Source organism: Colletes latitarsis, chromosome 1, assembly GCF_051014445.1.
Source record: "Colletes latitarsis isolate SP2378_abdomen chromosome 1, iyColLati1, whole genome shotgun sequence".
Classification (NCBI taxonomy): domain Eukaryota; kingdom Metazoa; phylum Arthropoda; class Insecta; order Hymenoptera; family Colletidae; genus Colletes; species Colletes latitarsis.
Genome location: NC_135134.1, coordinates 21,311,877 through 21,329,175, shown reverse-complemented (window position 1 = coordinate 21,329,175; position 17,299 = coordinate 21,311,877).

Sequence of the window (17,299 nt, the reverse complement as noted above, 5' to 3'; positions counted from 1 at the left end):
GGCAAATACCAGACCTAAACGGGACCCAACCGGAGTTATCCTTTAAAATATTGATCGAGGCCACGTTTAATTGACTGTTTCAGTATGGTACCGCATTACTACGAGATCCAAACTAGTAAAAGCCCAGGATCTGGCCACCAAGAATGCGGAAAATGCGAAATAATGAGCCAGATGATTGCAAATACCAGGCCTAACACAAACCTAACCGGTGTGATCCTCTAAAATATTGCTCGAATCCAGGTTTAGTTGACTGTTTTATTCTGGTACCGTATTACTACATGATCCAAACTAGAAAAAGCCCAGGATCTGGCCAACAAGAATGCGGAAAATGCGAAAGTATGAGCCAGATGAGGGCAAATCCCAGACCTAAACATGAACTAACCGGTGTTATACTTTAAAATATTGATGCAGGTCAGGTTTATTTGACTGTTTAGTGTGGTACCACATTACTACACAATCCCAACCAGAAAAAGCCCAGGATCTGGCCAACAAGCATGCGAGAAATGCGAAAGTATGAGCTAGATGATTGCAAATACCAGGTCTAACACAAACCAAATCGGTGTGATCCTCTAAAATATTGATCGAATCCAGGTTTAATTGACAGTTTCATTCTGGTACCACATTACTACGTGATACAAACCAGAAAATTCCCAGGATCTGGCAAACAAGTATGCGAAGAGTGCGAAAGTATGAGCCAGATGATTCCAAATACCAGGCCTTACACAAACCTAATCGGTGTGATCCTCTAAAATATTGATCGAATCCAGGTTTAATTGACAGTTTCATTCTGGTACCACATATCCACGTGATCCAAACCAGAAAGAGCCCAGGATCTGGCCAACAAGAATGCGAAAAATGCGAAAGTATGAGCCAGATGAGGGCAAATCCCAGACCTAAACGTGAACTAACCGGTGTTATACTTAAAAATATTGATCCAGGTTAGGTTTATTTGAGTGTTTAGTCTAGTACCACATTACTACACAATCCCAACCAGAAAAAGCCCAGGATCTGGTCAACGAATATGCGAAAAATGCGAAAGTATGAGCCAGATGATTGCAAATACCAGACCTAACACAAACCTAAACGGTGTTGTCCTCTTAAATGTTGATCGAAACCAAGTTGAATTGGCCGTTTCAGTCTGGTACCACACTACTACGTGATCCAAACCTGAGAAAGCCCAGAATCTAGCCAACAAGTGTGCGAGGAATGCAAAAGTATAAGCCAGATGAGGGCAAATCCCAGACCTAAACGAGACCCAACCGGAGTTATCCCTTAAAATATTGATCGGGGCCACGTTTAATTGACTGTTTCAATATGCTACCACATTACTACGTGATCGAAACCAGAAAAAGCCCAGGATCTGGCCAACAAGCATGCGAGAAATGCGAAAGTATGAGCCAGATGAATGCAAATACCAGACCTAACACAAACCTAAAGGGTGTTATCCAGTAAAATATTGATCGACACCAAGTTGAATTGACAGTTTCAGTGTGGTACCACATTACTACGAGATCCGAACCAGAAAAAGTCCCGGATCTGGCCAACAAGTATTCGAAGAGAGCGAAAGTATGAGCCAGATGATTGCAAATACCAGGCCTAACACAAACCTAAACGGTGTTATCCCTTAAAATATTGAGCGGGGCCATGTTTAGTTGGCGGTTTCAGTATGCTACCACATTACTACGAGATCCAAACCAGAAAAAGACCAGGATCTGGCCAACAAGTGTGCGATGAATGCGAAAGTATGAGCCAGATGATTGCAAACACGTGGCCTAACACAAACCTATCCGGTGTGATCCCCTAAAATATTGATCGAATCCAGGTTTAGTTGACAGTTTCATTCTGGTATCACATTACTACGTGGTCCAAACCAGAAAAAGCCCAGGATCTGGCCAACAAGTTTGGGAAGAATACGAAAGTATGAGCCAGATGATTGAAAATACCAGACCTATCACAAACCTAAAGGGTGTTATCCTGTAAAATATTGATCGAAACCAAGTTGAATTGACTGTTTCAGTGTGGTACCACATTACTACGAGATCCAAACCAGAAAAAGTCCAGGATCTGGCCAACAAGTATGCGAAAAATGCGAAAGTATGAGCCAGATGATTGCAAATACCAGGCCTAACACAAACCTAACCGGTGTGATCCTCTAAAATATTGATCGAATCCAGGTTTAGTTGACTGTTTCATTCTGGTACCATATTACTACGTGATCCAAACCAGAAAAAGCCCAGGATCTGGCCAACAAGCATGCGAGAAATGCGAAAGTATGAGCCAGATGATTGCAAATACCAGGCCTAACACAAACCTAACCGGTGGGATCCTCTAAAATATAGATCGAATCCAGGTTTAGTTGACTGTTTCATTCTGGTACCATATTACTACGAGATCCAAACCAGAAAATTCCAGGATTTGGCCAACAAGTGTGCGAAGAATGCGAAAGTATGAGCCAGATTATTGCAACTACCAGGCCTAACACAAACCTAAACGGTGTTATCCTCTTAAATATTGATCGAAACCAAGTTGAATTGGCTGTTTCAGACTGGAACCACACTACAATGTGATCCAAACCAGAAAAAGCCCAGGATCTGGCCAACAAGTGTGCGAAAAACGCGAAAGTATAAGCCAGATGAGGGCAAATCCCAGACCTAAACGAGACCCAGCCGGAGTTGTCACTAAAAATATTGATCGTGGCCACGTTTAATTGGCTGTTTCAGTATGCTACCACATTACTACGGGATCCAAACCAGAAAAGGACCAGGATCTGGTCAACAAGTATGCGAAAAATGCGAAAGTGTGAGCCAGATGATTGCAAATACCAGACCTAACACAAACCTAAACGGTGTTATCCTCTTAAATATTGATCGAATCCAGGTTTAGTTGACTGTTTCATTCTGGTACCATATTACTACGTGATCCAAATCAGAAAATATCCAGGATCTGGCTAAGAAGTATGCGAAAAATGCGAAAGTATGAGCAGGATGATTGCATATACCAGTCCTAAGCGAGACCCAACCAGAGTTATCCGTTAAAATATTGATCGAAATCACGATCAACTGACTGCTTCAGTCTGTTACCACATTACTACGTGACACCAACCAGAAAAAAACTCAGGATCCGGCCAACAAGTATGCGAAGAGTGCGAAAGTATGAGCCAGATGATTCCAAATACCAGGCCGTACACAAACCTAATCGGTGTGATCCTCTAAAATATTGATCGAATCCGGGTTTAATTGACAGTTTCATTCTGGTACCACATATCCACGTGATCCAAACCAGAAAGAGCCCAGGATCTGGCCAACAAGTATGCGAAAAATGCGAAAGTATGAGCCAGATGAGGGCAAATCCCAGACCTAAACATGAACTAACCGGTGTTATACTTTAAAATATTGATCCAGGTCAGGTTTAATTGACTGTTTAGTGTGGTACCACATTACTACACAATCCCAACCAGAAAAAGCCCAGGATCTGGCCAACAAGCATGCGAGAAATGCGAAAGTATGAGCAAGATGATTGCAAATACCAGGTCTAACACAAACCAAATCGGTGTGATCCTCTAAAATATTGATCGAATCCAGGTTTAATTGACAGTTTCATTCTGGTACCACATTACTACGTGATACAAACCAGAAAAATCCCAGGATCTGGCAAACAAGTATGCGAGGAGTGCGAAAGTATGAGCCAGATGATTCCAAATACCAGGCCTTACACAAACCTAATCGGTGTGATCCTCTAAAATATTGATCGAATCCAGGTTTAATTGACAGTTTCATTCCGGTACCACATATCCACGTGATCCAAACCAGAAAGAGCCCAGGATCTGGCCAACAAGAATGCGAAAAATGCGAAAGTATGAGCCAGATGAGGGCAAATCCCAGACCTAAACGTGAACTAGCCGGTGTTATACTTTAGAATATTGATCCAGGTCAGGTTGATTTGAGTGTTTAGTGTAGTACCACATTACTACACAATCCCAACCAGAAAAAGCCCAGGATCTGGTCAACAAATATGCGAAAAATGCGAAAGTATGAGCCACATGATTGCAAATACCAGACCTAACACAAACCTAAACGGTGATGTCCTCTTAAATATTGATCGAAACCTAGTTGAATTGGCCGTTTCAGTCTGGTACCACACTACTACGTGATCCAAACCTGAGAAAGCCCAGAATCTAGCCAACAAGTGTGCGAAGAATGCAAAAGTATAAGCCAGATGAGGGCAAATCCCAGACCTGAACGAGACCCAACCGGAGTTATCCCTTAAAATATTGATCGGGGCCACGTTTAATTGACTGTTTCAGTATGCTACCTCATTACTACGTGATCGAAACCAGAAAAAGCCCAGGATCTGGCCAACAAGCATTGGAGAAATGCGAAAGTATGAGCCAGATGATAGCAAATACAAGACCTAGCACAAACCTAACCGGTGTGATCGTCTAAAATATTCATCGAATCCAGGTTTAATTGACTGTTTCAGTGTGGTACCACATTACTACGAGATCCAAACCAGAAAAAGTCCAGGATTTGGCCAACAAGTGTGCGAAGAATGCGAAAGTATGAACCAGATGATTGCAACTACCAGGCCTAACACAAACCTAAACGGTGTTATCCTCTTAAATATTGATCGAAACGAAGTTGAATTGGCTGCTTCTGTCTGGAACCACACTACAATGTGATCCAAACCAGAAAAAGCCCAGGATCTGGCCAACAAGTGTGCGAAGAATGCGAATGTATGAGCCAGATGATTGCAAATACCACACCTAACACAAACCTAAACGGTGTTATCCTGTAAAATATTGATCGACACCAAGTTGAATTGATTGTTTCAGTGTGGTACCACATTACTACGAGATCCGAACCAGAAAAAGTCCAGGATCTGGCCAACAAGTATGCGAAGAGTGCGAAAGTATGAGCCAGATGATTGCAAATACCAGGCCTAACACAAACCTAAACGGTGTTGTCCTCTTAAATATTGATCGAGTCCAGGTTTAATTGACAGTTTCATTCTGGTGCCACATAACTACGTGATCCAAACCAGAAAGAGCCCAGGATCTGGCCAACAAGTATGCGAAAAGTGCGAAAGTATGAGCCAGATGATTGCAAATTCCAGACCCAACACAAACCTAAACGGTGTTATCCCTTAAAATATTGATCGGGGCCATGTTTAATTGGCTGTTTCAGTATGCTACCACATTACTACGAGATCCAAACCAGAAAAAGACCAGGATGTGGCCAACAAGTGTGCGATGAATGCGAAAGGATGAGCCAGATGATTGCAAACACCAGGCCTAACACAAACCTATCCGGTGTGATCCCCTAAAGTATTGATCGAATCCAGGTTTAGTTGACAGTTTCATTCTGGTACCACATAACTACGTGGTCCAAACCAGAAAAAGCCCAGGATCTGGCCAACAAGTTTGGGAAGAATGCGAAAGTATGAGCCAGATGATTGCAAATACCAGACCTAACACAAACCTAAAGGGTGTTATCCTGTAAAATATTGATCGTCACCAAGTTGAATTGACTGCTTCAGTGTGGTACCACATTACTACGAGATCCAAACCAGAAAAAGTCCAGGATCTGGCCAACAAGTATGCGAAAAATGCGAAAGTATGTGCCAGATGATTGCAAATACCAGGCCTAACACAAACCTAATGGGTGTGATCGTCTAAAATATTGATCGAATCCAGGTTTAATTGACAGCTTCATTCTGGTACCACGTTACTACGTGATACAAACCAGAAAAATCCCAGGATCTGGCCAACAAGTATGCGAAAAATGCGAAAGTATGAGCCAGATGATTGCAAATACCAGGCCTAACACAAACCTAACCGGTGTGATCCTCTAAAATATTGATCGAATCCAGGTTTAGTTGACTGTTTCATTCTGGTACCATATTACTACGTGATCCAAACTAGAAAAAGCCCAGGATCTGGCCAACAAGCATGCGAGAAATGCGAAAGTATGAGCCAGATGATTGCAAATACCAGGCCTAACACAAACCTGACCGGTGTGATCCTCTAAAATATTGCTCAAATCCAGGTCTAGTTGACTGTTTTATTCTGGTACCGTATTACTACATGATCCAAACTAGAAAAAGCCCAGGATCTGGCCAACAAGAATGCGGAAAATGCGAAAGAATGAGCCAGATGAGGGCAAATCCCAGACCTAAACATGAACTAACCGGTGTCATACTTTAAAATATTGATCCAGGTCAGGTTTATTTGAGTGTTTAGTGTGGTACCACATTACAACACAATGCCAACCAGAGAAAGCCCCGGATCTGGTCAACAAGTGTGCGATGAACGCGAAAGTATAAGCCAGATGAGGGCAAATCCCAGACCTAAACGAGACCCAGCCGGAGTTGTCACTAAAAATATTGATCGTGGCCACGTTTAATTGGCTGTTTCAGTATGCTACCACATTACTACGAGATCCAAACCAGAAAAGGACCAGGATCTGGTCAACAAGTATGCGAAAAATGCGAAAGTGTGAGCCAGATGATTGCAAATACCAGACCTAACACAAACCTAAACGGTGTTATCCTCTTAAATATTGATCGAAACCAAGTTGAATTGGCTGTTTCAGCCTGTTACCGCATTACTGCGTGACCCAAACGAGAAAGAATCACAGGATCTGGCCAAGAAGTATGAGAAGATTGCGAAAGTATGAGCCAGATGATTGCAACCACCAGGGCTAACACAAACCGAACCGGTGTGATCCTCTAAAATATTGATCGAATCCAGGTTTAGTTGACTGTTTCATTCTGGTACCATATTACTACGTGATCCAAATCAGAAAATGTCCAGGATCTGGCCAAGAAGTATGCGAAGAATGCGTAAGTATGAGCAGAATGATTGCATATACCAGTCCTAAGCGAGACCCAACCGGAGTTATCCGTTAAAATATTGATCGAAATCACGATCAACTGACTGCTTCAGTGTGGAACCGCATTACTACGTGATACAAACCAGGAAAAGCCCAGGATCTGGCCGACAAGTATGCGAATAATGCGAAAGTATGAGGCAGATGATTGCAAATACCAGACCTAACGCAAACCTAAAAGGTGTGATCCTCTAAAATATTGACCGAATCCGGGTTTAATTGACAGTTTCGTTCTGGTACCACATATCCACGTGATCCAAACCAGAAAGAGCCCAGGATCTGGCCAACAAGTATGCGAAAAATGCGAAAGTATGAGCCAGATGAGGGCAAATCCCAGACCTAAACATGAACTAACCGGTGTTATACTTTAAAATATTGATCCAGGTCAGGTTTATTTGACTGTTTAGTGTGGTACCACATTACTACACAATCCCAACCAGAAAAAGCCCAGGATCTGGCCAACAAGCATGCGAGAAATGCGAAAGTATGAGCCAGATGATAGCAAATACAAGACTTAGCACAAACCTAAACGGTGGTATCCTCCAAAATATTGAAAGAAACCATGTTGAATTGACTGTTTCAATCTGGTACCACATTACTACGTGATCCAAACCAGAAAGAAACACAGGATCTGGCCAACAAGTATGCGAAGAATGCGAATGTATGAGCCAGATGCGGGCAAATACCAGACCTAAACGGGACCCAACCGGAGTTATCCTTTAAAATATTGATCGAGGCCACGTTTAATTGACTGTTTCAGTATGGTACCGCATTACTACGAGATCCAAACCAGAAATAGTCCAGGATCTGGCCAACAAGTGTGCGATGAACGCGAAAGTATGACCCAGATGACTGCAAACACCTGGCCTAACACAAACCTAACCGGTGTTATCCTCTTAAATATTGCTCGAATCCAGGTTTAGTTGACTGTTTTATTCTGGTACCGTATTACTACATGATCCAAACTAGAAAAAGCCCAGGATCTGGCCAACAAGAATGCGGAAAATGCGAATGTATGAGCCAGATGCGGGCAAATACCAGACCTAAACGGGACCCAACCGGAGTTATCCTTTAAAATATTGATCGAGGCCACGTTTAATTGACTGTTTCAGTATGGTACCGCATTACTACGAGATCCAAACCAGAAATAGTCCAGGATCTGGCCAACAAGCATGCGAGAAATGCGAAAGTATGAGCTAGATGATTGCAAATACCAGGTCTAACACAAACCAAATCGGTGTGATCCTCTAAAATATTGATCGAATCCAGGTTTAATTGACAGTTTCATTCTGGTACCACATTACTACGTGATACAAACCAGAAAAATCCCAGGATCTGGCAAACAAGTATGCGAAGAGTGCGAAAGTATGAGCCAGATGATTCCAAATACCAGGCCTTACACAAACCTAATCGGTGTGATCCTCTAAAATATTGATCGAATCCAGGTTTAATTGACAGTTTCATTCTGGTACCACATTACTACGAGATCCGAACCAGAAAAAGTCCAGGATCTGGCCAACAAGTATTCGAAGAGAGCGAAAGTATGAGCCAGATGATTGCAAATACCAGGCCTAACACAAACCTAAACGGTGTTATCCCTTAAAATATTGATCGGGGCCATGTTTAGTTGACGGTTTCAGTATGCTACCACATTACTACGAGATCCAAACCAGAAAAAGACCAGGATCTGGCCAACAAGTGTGCGATGAATGCGAAAGTTTGAGCCAGATGATTGCAAACACGTGGCCTAACACAAACCTATCCGGTGTGATCCCCTAAAATATTGATCGAATCCAGGTTTAGTTTACAGTTTCATTCTGGTATCACATTACTACGTGGTCCAAACCAGAAAAAGCCCAGGATCTGGCCAACAAGTTTGGGAAGAATGCGAAAGTATGAGCCAGATGATTGCAAATACCAGACCTATCACAAACCTAAAGGGTGTTATCCTGTAAAATATTGATCGAAACCAAGTTGAATTGACTGTTTCAGTGTGGTACCACATTACTACGAGATCCAAACCAGAAAAAGTCCAGGATCTGGCCAACAAATATGCGAAAAATGCGAAAGTATGAGCCAGATGATTGCAAATACCAGGCCTAACACAAACCTAACCGGTGTGATCCTCTAAAATATTGATCGAATCCAGGTTTAGTTGACTGTTTCATTCTGGTACCATATTACTACGTGATCCAAACCAGAAAAAGCCCAGGATCTGGCCAACAAGCATGCGAGAAATGCGAAAGTATGTGCCAGATGATTGCAAATACCAGGCCTAACACAAACCTAACCGGTGTGATCCTCTAAAATATAGATCGAAACCAGGTTTAGTTGACTGTTTCATTCTGGTACCATATTACTACGAGATCCAAACCAGAAAATTCCAGGATTTGGCCAACAAGTGTGCGAAGAATGCGAAAGTATGAGCCAGATTATTGCAACTACCAGGCCTAACACAAACCTAAACGGTGTTATCCTCTTAAATATTGATCGAAACCAAGTTGAATTGCCTGTTTCAGACTGGAACCACACTACAATGTGATCCAAACCAGAAAAAGCCCAGGATCTGGCCAACAAGTGTGCGAAAAACGCGAAAGTATAAGCCAGATGAGGGCAAATCCCAGACCTAAACGAGACCCAGCCGGAGTTGTCACTAAAAATATTGATCGTGGCCACGTTTAATTGGCTGTTTCAGTATGCTACCACATTACTACGGGATCCAAACCAGAAAAGGACCAGGATCTGGCCAACAAGTATGCGAAGAGTGCGAAAGTATGAGCCAGATGATTCCAAATACCAGGCCTTACACAAACCTAATCGGTGTGATCCTCTAAAATATTGATCGAATCCGGGTTTAATTGACAGTTTCATTCTGGTACCACATATCCACGTGATCCAAACCAGAAAGAGCCCAGGATCTGGCCAACAAGTATGCGAAAAATGCGAAAGTATGAGCCAGATGAGGGCAAATCCCAGACCTAAACATGAACTAACCGGTGTTATACTTTAAAATATTGATCCAGGTCAGGTTTAATTGACTGTTTAGTGTGGTACCACATTACTACACAATCCCAACCAGAAAAAGCCCAGGATCTGGCCAACAAGCATGCGAGAAATGCGAAAGTATGAGCAAGATGATTGCAAATACCAGGTCTAACACAAACCAAATCGGTGTGATCCTCTAAAATATTGATCGAATCCAGGTTTAATTGACAGTTTCATTCTGGTACCACATTACTACGTGATACAAACCAGAAAGAGCCCAGGATCTGGCAAACAAGAATGCGAAAAATGCGAAAGTATGAGCCAGATGAGTGCAAATCCCAGACCTAAACGTGAACTAGCCGGTGTTATACTTTAAAATATTGATCCAGGTCAGGTTTATTTGAGTGTTTAGTGTAGTACCACATTACTACACAATCCCAACCAGAAAAAGCCCTGGATCTGGTCAACAAATATGCGAAAAATGCGAAAGTATGAGCCACATGATTGCAAATACCAGACCTAACACAAACCTAAACGGTGTTGTCCTCTTAAATATTGATCGAAACCAAGTTGAATTGGCCGTTTCAGTCTGGTACCACACTACTACGTGATCCAAACCTGAGAAAGCCCAGAATCTAGCCAACAAGTGTGCGAAGAATGCAAAAGTATAAGCCAGATGAGGGCAAATCCCAGACCTGAACGAGACCCAACCGGAGTTATCCCTTAAAATATTGATCGGGGCCACGTTTAATTGACTGTTTCAGTATGCTACCACATTACTACGTGATCGAAACCAGAAAAAGCCCAGGATCTGGCCAACAAGCATTGGAGAAATGCGAAAGTATGAGCCAGATGACAGCAAATACCAGACCGAGCACAAACCTAAACGGTGTTATCCTATCAAATATTGATCGATACCAAGTTGAATTGGCTGTTTCAGCCTGTTACCGCATTACTGCGTGACCCAAACGAGAAAGAAACACTGGATCTGGCCAACAAGTATGGGAAGTATGCGAAAGTATGACCCAGATGATTGCAACTACCAGACCTAGCACAAACCTGACGGTGCTATCCTCTAAAATATTGATCGAAACCAATTTGAATTGACTGTTTCAGTGCGGTACCACATTACCACGTGATCCAAACCAGAAAGAAAGACAGGATCTGGCCGACAAGTAGGGGAAGAATGCGAATGTATGAGCCAGTTGCAGGTAAATACCAGACCTAAACGAGACCCAACCGGAGTTATCCCTTAAAATATTGATCGATGGCACGTTTAATTGACTGTTTCATTCCTGGTACCACATTACTACCTGATTCAAATCAGAAAAAGCACAGTATCTGGCCAACAAGTATGCGAATAATGCGAAAGTATGAGGCAGATGATTGCAAATACCAGACCTAACACAAACCTAAAAGGTGTTATCCTCTAAAATATTGATCGAAACCAAGTTGAATTGACTGTTTCAGTCTGTTGCCACATTACTACGCGATACCAACCAGAAAAAAACACAGGATCTGGCCAACAAGAGTGCGAAGAATGCAAAAGTATAAGCCAGATGAGGGCAAATCCCAGACCTGAACGAGACCCAACCGGAGTTATCCCTTAAAATATTGATCGGGGCCACGTTTAATTGACTGTTTCAGTATGCTACCACATTACTACGTGATCGAAACCAGAAAAAGTCCAGGATCTGGCCAACAAGTATGCGAAGAGTGCGAAAGTATGAGCCAGATGATTGCAAATACCAGGCCTAACACAAACCTAAACGGTGTTGTCCTCTTAAATATTGATCGAAACCAAGTTGAATTGGCTGTTTCAGTCTGGTACCACACTACTACGTGATCCAAACCTGAGAAAGCCCAGAATCTAGCCAACAAGTGTGCGAAGAATGCAAAAGTATAAGCCAGATGAGGGCAAATCCCAGACCTAAACGAGACCCAGCCGGAGTTGCCCCTAAAAATATTGATCGTGGCCACGTTTAATTGGCTGTTTCAGTATGCTACCACATTACTACGAGATCCAAACCAGAAAAAGACCAGGATGTGGCCAACAAGTGTGCGATGAATGCGAAAGGATGAGCCAGATGATTGCAAACACCAGGCCTAACACAAACCTATCCGGTGTGATCCCCTAAAGTATTGATCGAATCCAGGTTTAGTTGACAGTTTCATTCTGGTACCACATTACTACGTGGTCCAAACCAGAAAAAGCCCAGGATCTGGCCAACAAGTTTGGGAAGAATGCGAAAGTATGAGCCAGATGATTGCAAATACCAGACCTAACACAAACCTAAAGGGTGTTATCCTGTAAAATATTGATCGTCACCAAGTTGAATTGACTGTTTCAGTGTGGTACCACATTACTACGAGATCCGAACCAGAAAAAGTCCAGGATCTGGCCAACAAGTATGCGAAGAGTGCGAAAGTATGAGCCAGATGATTGCAAATACCAGGCCTAACACAAACCCAATCGGTGAGATCCTCTAAGATATTGATCGAATCCTGGTTTAATTGACAGCTTCATTCTGGTACCACGTTACTACGTGATACAAACCAGAAAAATCCCAGGATCTGGCCAACAAGTATGCGAAAAATGCGAAAGTATGTGCCAGACGATTGCAAATACCAGGCCTAACACAAACCTAACCGGTGAGATCCTCTAAAATATTGATCCAATCCAGGTTTATTTGAGTGTTTCATTCTGGTACCATATTACTACGTGATCCAAACTAGAAAATGCCCAGGATCTGGCCAGGAAGGTTGCGAAAAATGCGAAAGTAAGAGCAGGATGATTGCATTTACCAGTCCTAAGCGAGACCCAACCGGAGTTATCCGTTAAAATATTGATCGAAATCACGATCAACTGACTGCTTCAGTGTGGAACCGCATTACTACGTGATACAAACCAGAAAAAGCCCAGGATCTGGCCGATAAGTATGCGAATAATGCGAAAGTATGAGGCAGATGATTGCAACTACCAGACCTAGCACAAACCTGACGGTGCTATCCTCTAAAATATTGATCGAAACCAATTTGAATTGACTGTTTCAGTGCGGTACCACATTACCACGTGATCCAAACCAGAAAGAAACACAGGATCTGGCCAACAAGTATGCGAAGAGTGCGAAAGTATGAGCCAGATGATTGCAAATACCAGGCCTAACACAAACCCAATCGGTGAGATCCTCTAAGATATTGATCGAATCCAGGTTTAATTGACAGCTTCATTCTGGTACCACGTTACTACGTGATACAAACCAGAAAAATCCCAGGATCTGGCCAACAAGTATGCGAAAAATGCGAAAGTATGTGCCAGACGATTGCAAATACCAGGCCTAACACAAACCTAACCGGTGAGATCCTCTAAAATATTGATCCAATCCAGGTTTATTTGAGTGTTTCATTCTGGTACCATATTACTACGTGATCCAAACTAGAAAATGCCCAGGATCTGGCCAGGAAGGTTGCGAAAAATGCGAAAGTAAGAGCAGGATGATTGCATTTACCAGTCCTAAGCGAGACCCAACCGGAGTTATCCGTTAAAATATTGATCGAAATCACGATCAACTGACTGCTTCAGTGTGGAACCGCATTACTACGTGATACAAACCAGAAAAAGCCCAGGATCTGGCCAACAAGTTTGGGAAGAATGCGAAAGTATGAGCCAGATGATTGCAAATACCAGACCTAACACAAACCTAAAGGGTGTTATCCTGTAAAATATTGATCGTCACCAAGTTGAATTGACTGTTTCAGTGTGGTACCACATTACTACGAGATCCGAACCAGAAAAAGTCCAGGATCTGGCCAACAAGTATGCGAAGAGTGCGAAAGTATGAGCCAGATGATTGCAAATACCAGGCCTAACACAAACCCAATCGGTGAGATCCTCTAAGATATTGATCGAATCCAGGTTTAATTGACAGTTTCATCCTGGTACCACATTACTACGTGATACAAACCAGAAAAATCCCAGGATCTGGCCAACAAGTACGCGAAGAATGCGAAAGTATGAGCCAGATGATTGCAAATACCAGGCCTAACACAAACCTAACTGGTGAGATCCTCTTAAATATTGATCGAATCCAGGTTTAGTTGACTGTTTCATTCTGGTACCATATTTCTTCGTGATCCAAACTAGAAAAAGCCCAGGATCTGGCCAACAAGTATGCGAGAAATGCGAAAGTATGAGCCAGATGAGTGCAAATCCCAGACCTAAACGTGAACTAACCGGTGTTATACTTTAAAATATTGATCGAAAACAGGATCAACTGACTGCTTCAGTGTGGAACCGCATTACTACGTGATACAAACCAGAAAAAGTCCAGGATCTGGCCAACAAGCATGCGAGAAATGCGAAAGTATTAGCAAGATGATTGCAAATACCAGGTCTAACACAATCCTAATCGGTGTGATCGTCTAAAATATTGATCGAATCCAGGTTTAATTGACAGTTTCATTCTGGTACCACATTACTACGTGATACAAACCAGAAAAATCCCAGGATCTGGCCAACAAGTATGCGAAAAGTGCGAAAGTATGAGCCAGATGATTGCAAATACCAGGCCTAATACAAACCTAATCGGTGTTATCCTCTTAAATATTGATCGAAACCAAGTTGAATTGGCTGTTTCAGCCTGTTACCGCATTACTGCGTGACCAAAACCAGAAAGAAAGTCAGGATCTGGCCAACAAGTATGGGAAGAATGCGAAATTATGAGCCTGATGACTGCAAATACCAGGACTCACACAAACTTAACCGGTGTGATCCTCTAAAATATTGATCGAAACCAAGTTGAATTGACTTTTTCAATGTGGTACCACATTACTACGTGATCCAAACCAGAAAGAAACACAGGATCTGGCCAACAAGTAGGCGAAGAATGCGAATGTATGAGCCAGATGCGGGTAAATACCAGACCTAGACGAGACCCAACCGGAGTTATCCGTTAAAATATTAATCGATATCAGGATCAACTGACTGTTTCGGTGTGGTACCACATTACTACGAGATCCAAACCAGAAAAAGTCCAGGATCTGGCCAACAAGTATGCGAAGAGTGCGAAAGTATGTGTTAGATGATTGCAAATACCAGGCCTAACACAAACCTAATCGGTGTGATCGTCTAAAATATTGATCGAATCCAGGTTTAATTGACAGTTCCATTCTGGTACCACATAACTACGTGATCCAAACCAGAAAGAGCCCAGGATCTGGCCAACAAGTATGCGAAAAGTGCGAAAGTATGAGCCAGATGATTGCAAATACCAGGCCTAACACAAACCTAAACGGTGTTATCCCTTAAAATATTGATCGGGGCCACGTTTAATTGACGGTTTCAGTATGCTACCACATTGCTACGAGATCCAAACCAGAAAAAGACCAGGATCTGGCCAACAAGTGTGGGATGAATGCGAAAGTATGAGCCAGATGATTGCAAACACCAGGCCTAACACAAGCCTAACCGGTGTGATCGTCTAAAATATTGCTCGAATTCAGGATTAATTGACAGTTTTATTCTGGTACCACAGAACTACGTGATCCAAACCAGAAAAAGACCAGGATCTGGCCAACAAGTATGCGAAAAGTGCGAAAGTATGAGCCGGATGATTGCAAATACCAGACCTAAACGTGAACAAACCGGTGTTATACTTTAAAATATTGATCCAGGTCAGGTTTAATTGACTGTTTAGTGTGGTTCCACATTACTACACAATCCCAACCAGAAAAAGCCCAGGATCTGGCAACAAGCATGCGAGAAATGCGAAAGTATGTGCCAGATGACAGCAAATACCAGACCGAGCACAAACCTAAACGGTGTTATCCTCCTAAATATTGATCGAAACCAATTTGAATTGGCTGTTTCAGCCTGTTACCGCATTACTGCGTGACCCAAACGAGAAGGAAACACAGGATCTGGCCAACAAGTATGGGAAGAATGCGAAAGTATGAGCCAGATGATTGCAACTACCAGACCTAACACAAACCTATCCGATGTGATCACCTAAAATATTGATTGAATCCAGGTTTAGTTGACTGCTTCATTCTGGTACCATATAACTACGTGATCCAAACCAGAAAAAGCCCAGGATCTGGCCAACAAGAAGGCGAAGAATGCGAAAGTATGAGACAGATGGGGGCAAATCCCAGACCTAACACAAACCTAATCGGTGTGATCGTCTAAAATATTGATCGAATCCAGGTTTAATTGACAGTTCCATTCTGGTACCACATAACTACGTGATCCAAACCAGAAAGAGCCCAGGATCTGGCCAACAAGTATGCGAAAAGTGCGAAAGTATGAGCCAGATGATTGCAAATTCCAGACCTAACACAAACCTAAACGGTGTTATCCCTTAAAATATTGATCGGGGCCACGTTTAATTGACGGTTTCAGTATGCTACCACATTGCTACGAGATCCAAACCAGAAAAAGACCAGGATCTGGCCAACAAGTGTGGGATGAATGCGAAAGTATGAGCCAGATGATTGCAAACACCAGGCCTAACACAAGCCTAACCGGTGTGATCGTCTAAAATATTGCTCGAATCCAGGATTAATTGACAGTTTTATTCTGGTACCACAGAACTACGTGATCCAAACCAGAAAAAGACCAGGATCTGGCCAACAAGTATGCGAAAAGTGCGAAAGTATGAGCCAGATGATTGCAAATACCAGGCCTAACACAAACCTAAACGGTGTGATCGTCTAAAATATTGATCGAATCCAGGTTTAATTGACAGTTCCATTCTGGTACCACATAACTACGTGATCCAAACCAGAAAGAGCCCAGGATCTGGCCAACAAGTATGCGAAAAGTGCGAAAGTATGAGCCAGATGATTGCAAATACCAGGCCTAACACAAACCAAACCGGGGTGATCCCCTAAAATATTGATCGAAACCAATTTGAATTGGCTGTTTCAGCCTGTCACCGCATTACTGCGTGAGCCAAACGAGAAGGAAACACAGGATCTGGCCAACAAGTATGGGAAGAATGCGAAAGTATGAGCCAGATGATTGCAACTACCAGACCTAACACAAACCTATCCGATGTGATCACCTAAAATATTGATTGAATCCAGGTTTAGTTGACTGTTTCATTCTGGTACCATATAACTACGTGATCCAAACCAGAAAAAGCCCAGGATCTGGTCAACAAGAAGGCGAAAAATGCGAAAGTATGCGACAGATGGGGGCAAATCCCAGACCTAAACGTGAACAAACCGGTGTTATACTTTAAAATATTGATCCAGGTCAGGTTTAATTGACTGTTTAGTGTGGTTCCACATTACTACACAATCCCAACCAGAAAAAGCCCAGGATCTGGCCAACAAGCATGCGAGAAATGCGAAAGTATGTGCCAGATGACAGCAAATACCAGACCGAGCACAAACCTAAACGGTGTTATCCTCCTAAATATTGA